Source organism: Eulemur rufifrons, chromosome 30 (assembly GCF_041146395.1).
Source record: "Eulemur rufifrons isolate Redbay chromosome 30, OSU_ERuf_1, whole genome shotgun sequence".
NCBI classification, from domain to species: domain Eukaryota; kingdom Metazoa; phylum Chordata; class Mammalia; order Primates; family Lemuridae; genus Eulemur; species Eulemur rufifrons.
In genome coordinates, this window is record NC_091012.1 from 13,114,602 (window position 1) to 13,121,936 (window position 7,335).

General features: G+C 41.1%; 1 pseudogene; it reads left to right on the top strand.

Moving 5' to 3' along the window:
* The first annotated feature begins 610 nt into the window (after positions 1-610).
* LOC138378473 (forkhead box protein K2-like) lies at positions 611-6,718 on the top strand (annotated as a pseudogene).
* The last annotated feature ends 617 nt before the right edge of the window (positions 6,719-7,335 follow it).

Below are 7,335 nucleotides of genomic sequence, written 5' to 3' on the forward strand. Positions count from 1 at the left end.
TGCAGCATCAGTGATGGGGGGAGGAAGAGGCCGAATACTGCCCCACGCTGCATCCCAGAATCATTTGCTGCTGCTTATAGAGAACTGTTCAATGACGAGAAAGAGTTCGTTGCTTCCCAGTATGTGAGGGGACTGCTCCACTTGTTATTCAGCTGTCAGAATAACTTCCAATAAAAACTACAGGAGCAAAATCTCCCAGGAAGGTGCTTTTAAAAAGACGCATGAGGAAGAACCCCATCAACCAATTTCCATCTTACAACTGATACAAATGAATGAGGTGCAGGTGGCCAAAATACAGCAGGTAGAGCCAGAGTGTGAGATGGCAGAGGAGGAACACAGGATAAAAAATAGAAGTTCTCAATAAAAAGATACATTGGGAAAGGAAACGATGAACTTTTACAGGGCAATGGTAGCCTGTTTCCTCATTTAACCAGCCCTTTCCCAATTCACTCTAAGACTTTGGAGGTGCCTCTTTTGTAAATAACCTGTTGGCAAAGAAACTCTGGAACATGAACTAGCAGTCAGTAACCTGGAACAGAGCTACAGCTAGGCAAATTAGAGTGGTGTAGTCTCTTATTTAAGAATACATTCACGGAAACACCTGCACCCTATGTACCCCTTAAATGGTAAAGAAGCTCTTAGTCTTCTGAAAATTATCAACGAGTATTATTATTCTGAAGGTAATGTTTCTTAATTAGAATTCATACAGGAACCGTGTGTGAGTATTTTTGTATTTTTTTAATCAAATGCAAGTGTGACTATAAAAAAAATTGACAATAATTATATGGGTTTATTTGTAGACTCTCAGTTGTATTCCATATATTTATTTTTCTACCCATTTGCCATTACCACAGTTTTGATTCTGCAGTTTTGTAATATATTTTAAAACTGGAAAGTGTGAGTTCTCCTACTTTCTTCTATTTTTCAGTTTTTTTTTTTTTTTTGGCTACTAGGTGGAAAATTTCCTATGTATTTGAGAATATACTTTCCCACTTCTGAAAAGACAGGCACTTTTTAAAATAGGGAATACATTGACTATATAGATCACTTCGTGGAGTATTGCCATCTTAACAATTTGAATTTTTTTAATCCATGAACACTGGGTACATTTTCCTTTGTTAGGCTGTTCTTTAACTCTTAGAAATATTTTGTACTTTTCAGCATTTAATTATTTCACCTCCTTGACTAAAATTATTCCATAGTTAAAGAGCATTTTCTATTCTGTGGAATTGTTTTCTTAATTTTTGCTTCAGGTTGATTTTTGCTGGTATATAGAAACATCATGGAACTTTGTGTGTTAATTTTGTGTCCTCCAATTCTACTGAATTGTTCATTAGCTCTGATAAATTTTTATGGATTATTTGAGTTTTTCTAAAGGCAGTATCATGCCATATGTAAATAGCAAGAATTTTACTTTTTCTTTCTCAATTTGAATGGGTTTTATTATTTTTCCTGCCTAATTTCCCTGATTATGTCTTCTAGTGCAATGTTGAATAAAGTGGGGAAAAGTGAGCATCCTTCTCTTGTTCCCAATCTTAGGTGGTGTGGAGAAATTTTAGGCTTTACCCACTGACTTGTTAATTTTTTTTTTAATAAATGCTCTTTTTCCAATTTCTAGTTTGTTGACTTCTTTCATCAAAAATGGTTTTTTTGTATACCATGGAGTACTACTCAGTGATAAGAAACAATGGTGATATAGCACCTCTTGTATTTTCCTGGATAGAGTTGGAACCCATTCTACTAGGTGAAGTATCCCAAGAATGGAAAAATAAACACCGCATGTACTCACCATCATATTGGTTTCACTGATCATCATCTAAGAGCACATTCAGGAATAACATTGAACGGGTGTCAAACAGATGTGAGTAGGGAAGGGGATGGGTGTATACATACATACTGAGTGCGATGCACACTGTCTAGGGGATGGACACGTTTGAAGCTCTGACTCGGGGTGGGGTGGGGAGGCAAGGGCAATATACGTAACCTAAACTTTTCTACCCCCACAATATGCTGAAATAATAATAATAATAATAAATGTATATATATACACACACATATACGTACACCTCTTCATATAACAGAATGGATTCAAAGTAGATTTGCCAGGTGTCAATAGAAAAAAAAAGTTGTTTTTTTTGTTTTGTTTTGTTTTGTTTTTTAATTTTTAGAGAGAAGTTCTCACTATGTTGCCCCAGCTAAAGTGCAGTGGCTTCACAGGCACAACGTAGAGAGCACAGCAGCCTTCAACTCACTTAGACCCAAGTAATCCTCCTGCCTCAGCCACCTGAGTAGCAGGGACTACAGGTATGTGCAACCATATTTGCTAAGAGATTTTGTTGTTATTTAAATGCTTTTTCTGCATTTCCTGATTTGCTGTGTGTGTTTTCTTCCTCAATTCTATTATTGTGTTATTAAATTAATTGATTTTCTTATATTGAATTAATCTTGCATTCCTGAAATAATTCCACTTGTTTTTTGTGTATTATCCTTTAAATATATTGTTTGATTCAATTAGCTGCTATTTTTTCAGGCTCTTTTGCATCTATGACCATAAGGAATATTGATCTCTAATTTTCTTTTGGTGTCTTTATCTGTATTTCAGATCAGGGTAATTCTGGCTCCACAGAATATATTTGGAAGTGACCTTACCTCTCCTATTTTTTGTAAGAGTCTGAGGAGGATTTTTAAAACTTCTGAAATATTTGGTAGACTTAACCAGGAAAGCCATCTGGTACTGTTTTTCTTTGTTGGGAGTTGCTTTAATATGTTTGATTGATTTTTTTTTCTGATTCAGCCTCTTTATATTTTATAGGTTTGTTCCTATTATCTGTTTCCTCATCAGTCACTTTCAGTAATGTATGTGTTTATAGAAGTTTGTTCATTTCATTCAGGTTATCTCTTTGTGCAACTGCTGATAACATTCTTCTATAATCCATTTTATTTCTGTAAGGTATTTATTAGTGTCTCCACTTTCATTTATGATTGTAAATATTCATATCTTCTCTTCTACATTCTTGGTCAGTGTACCTACATATTTATCAATTTTGTTAATCCTATCAGAGAACTAACTTTTAGTTTTGTTCATTTTCTCTAATGTTTTTCTCCTCTCAATTTTATTTGTCTTCACTGTAATATTTATTAGTCCTTTGTTCTATTAGGCTTGGGTTTCATTTGCCTTTATTTTTCTAAGTCCTTCTATTGTAATATAGGGTTTTTCAAGACATTTCTTCTTGTTTCATATAGGCATTCACTGCTTTAACCATCCCTCTAAGCACTGCAGTCACTGAATCTATGTTCTGTTATATTGTGTTTTCATTTCTATTTCCCTCTCAGTATTTTCCAATTTCTTTTGTATTATCTTCTTTGTTTCATTGATTGCTTATGACTGTGCTGTTTAATTTCCTATTTACAAAGTTTGCATTTTTCCTTTTGTTTTTGATGCCTGGCTTCATTCTATTGTGGTCAGAGAAGATACTTGTTATAACTTCCGTCTTTTTACATTTCTTGTCACTTATTTTCTGCTCTACTATGTGGTCTAACCTGGAGAATTTCCATCTGGGCTTGATAGAAATGTGCCTTATGCTCTGTGGAGGAATTTCTTTATGTCTGCTCTATTTGGCTGGTTTATAGCACTTTTCAAATCTTCCTTTCCTTACTGATCTTCTGTCCAGACCATCTATCCATTAAAGAAAATGGGGTATTAAAGTTTCCAACCTGTATTGTAGAATGATTTCTTCTATCCATTTTGTCAATACTTGTCCGATATATTTTGGCGTTCTGTTGCTTGGTGCATAAATGTTTGTAATTGTATCTTTTTGATGAATCAATTGTTTTTTCAATAAATAATGGCCTGTATCTTTTATAAAATGTTTTGGAATAGAGTTTATTTTGTCTGATAATAACATAGACACCTAATGTTGCATGGAATATGTTTTTCTATCCTTTCACTTTCAACATATATACATATATATATATATATCTTTGAATATAAAATATAGCTTTTGTAGATAACACATACTTGGATCATTTTGTTGTTTGTTGTTTAAAATATATTCCTCCAGTTTCTTCCTTTTCATTGTAGAGTTCCATATGTTTACACTTAATTAATTACTGATAAGGAGGAACTTATCTATGCTATTTTACTATTTGTTTCCTGTGTACCTCTTCTTACCTTTTTTTTCTTTATTCCCTCCATCAATTCCTTCTTTGCATTCAATAAAGTTTTGTAGGGTACTATTTTGATTTCCTTCTCATTGGCTTTTATTTGTATTCTGTTGAAACTTCTCAGTGGTTTATATGTGCTTGAATTTAACATTATAAATTTATTAAATTGAGATTGTGGCCACTAGCCGCTGCTAATTGGCTGGCTCTCTGGCAAACCGGAGGCCTCTGCTCTGGCTCCTAGCTCCCAGTGAGTGGCGCTGGACTCTCACTCAGGCCGATGGCTGTGGCTTCAGCAGCCCCCATAATGGGCGGTGGGGCCAGGGGTGGTGGTCCCGGCCAGGCTGCGGGGAAGTGGCACAGCTGGAGGGCTGCCAGTTTGAGTACCTAATACCAAGCACTCGGTGACCATCAAGTACATCTGGTTGCAGGGCTCAGTGGATGTGAGCATGGGCCACTGGAGCTTCATCTTCCAGTGCCACCTCGAGATCTTGACGATCCCGAGCGGCAGCGCTGGCCATGACTGGACAGCCCGGGACCCACCGCCTGCACAGCCCAGGCCTAAAGTGATGATTTCCAGTTGCATTGCCTTGGCCAGAACAGCGTGTTTGTGGACAGGTGTTCCAGAGGCACCGGGTGCCGCTGCTGCAGCTACCAAGCTTCATGCACCAGGTTTCCAAGCACAAACTTCAAACCAACTTTCACTTCCCTATCTGGCCCGAAGAGGAAGAAGCAAGAGGCGCCTGAGTCCCCAGCGAAGGCTGTGCAGCCGCACCTCTCTCCTCTGACCATCAACATTCCAAACACCATGGCCCACCTCATCATTCCCCTTCCCTCCCCAGCGGGAACTATCAGTGCTACCAACTCCTGCCCATCCAACCCCCAGGAAGTGGGGTCTTCAGGTTTCCAAATGGGCCCACTGATGCCATCCGACCTCAATTTAGTGGCTGAAAACTCGCACCCAAAAAATGAAAAGGAAGCTTCCGGTGGAGGAAGCCCAAAGAATGATCAAAGCCACCTTATTCCTATGCACAATAGTACAAGCAATTACAATGGCTCCTGGTATACAACTCATCCTAAATGGAATTTATATGCACATCACTAAAAATTATCCATACTACAAGACTGACAAGGAGTGGCAGAATTCAGTTCCCAACAATCTCTGTCTGAATTGTTATTTCATCCAAGTACCACAGTCCCAGGAAGAACCAGGAAAAGGCTCATTCTGGAAGGTAGAGATCCTGCCTCTGAAAGCAAATTAACAGAGCAGGCTTTTAGGAAAAGGCAGCCTAGGAGTGTACCTTGCTTTAGAACCTCTCTGTGACCACTCTCTTCTAGGAGCCTCTCCCAGTCTCGCTGGAGTAGTGTCTGCTCACTGCAGTGGCCCCAGAGCCCTGAGAGCCTGTGGAGGGAAGCCTTGCTGGCCCATCGGGAGCCTGAGCCTGGCAACTGACACCCCAGACTTGCCATCATCCAAGAAGCCTTGTTTGCCCAAAGCTCACCAGAGTCACCTCTGTCCAGCCAGCTGGTCTTAATCACCATTCAGTGGCAGCTACTACAGGTGGCTAAGACTGCTGCCTACACTGCTGCCACCCTAGTGACCACTGCAAGATGGTGACCTAGTGACCTTCCAGCCACCCTTCGTGCAGACAGTTCATGTCCTCCACCAGATACCAGCAGTGACAGTCACCAGCATGGCTGGACTGGCCCCAGCGAACACCTACACTGTCTCAGGACAAGCTGTAGTCACTCAGACAGCTGTGTTGGCCTCTGCTAGGGCCCAGCTGCAAGAGAATAGAAATCACAGGGAAGTAAAAGTAGAACCTGTTGCTGCAATTAGCCATGGCACATTAGGTGCTGCCAGCCAGATCATTCAGATGTCACAGACCACCTCTGTCCAGATGGTCACTGTAGGAGCGTTATAGCAAGTGTTACAGTGTGTGGTTCCAAGGACAAACCAAGGGAGTCAGAGAATCAAGGTTTATTTGCTGGCGGGCTCAGAGCGGACTTACCACCAAGTTCTGAGCCCGCCTACTGGGTTTTTTCCACTCTTATTAGGTTGGGGTGGTCCGAGGGGTGGGGTCTCAGGTGGCTGATGCAATAGGTGAGCGTGATTACAGAAGCCAGGTAATAGGTTAGTGTTAGATTGATGAGGATCTTCATTATCAGTACAACAGACACCTCTAGGTCAACACCAGCTACCAGTAAAAAGTGTAACGCAAAACGGGACTCTTGTGGTACCAATCCCCACTGCGGTCCACTGCCAGGTGAACAATGCCGCGAGGAGTCCTTCACACGTGCTGGAGACCCCCGCATCAGCATCTGCCAGGACAGCAACCAGCCTTGGCAGCCAGGGCTGAAGCGAATCAAAACAGAAGATGGCCAGAGCGTCATCATCACCCTGAGTGTGGACACGTCATGGGCAGCTGTGAGGAAAAGGGTGTTAAAAACTAGCGACTGGGAAAGTTTTTCTTACTTTAAAATATCAATGTTGTGGTGCCAAAAGGGGACATTGCCTCTCACCACTAGTAGGAGTGCGCTCTCTCTCAGTGGGTAAAGGGCCCTGCATTTGGACTTCACCTCTCAGTACTGAAAATACAAAACCCAGGTGGCCTGAAAGCTCCTTAATTTACAGGCAGAAGTCACACTTGAATAAAAACCACACACAACAAAACCTGGTACTTGAGACAGTGTCTCTCCTGCTGAGCGCTCCCTGGGCTACTGCCTTCGAGTGAAGCTTTTAACTACCAGTGAAAAACCACGGCCCTTCCTGGAGGACCAGGCATCTCCCTGTGAGGACGGTACAGTGTGGTCAGCGGTCAGGGGCAGGTGCCAGCGGACCTCCAGGGACTCGGCCTCCTGCAGAGACCAGGCAGGACCACCCTCCCATCCGCCCCCCACCACGGCCCTCGCAGTACTCACCGCTGGTACTGGCAGGCAAGACGGTATTTTGTTTTCACATGTGTAATTATATTTCGAAGTGCATTTTCTTTACACAATAATGAGGTCTGTGACATTTCACATCACTGCATTTCTACTCTGGAAATTTTGTAAATCATACAGGATCTTTCATTTGGATTTCATTTGGGGAAAAGAAACAAAGTAGTTTTGTGTTTTTGTTGTTTTCAGCCTGTGGAATGATTTCTTTACCTTGTTCAGGTGGAGCTAGTTTAT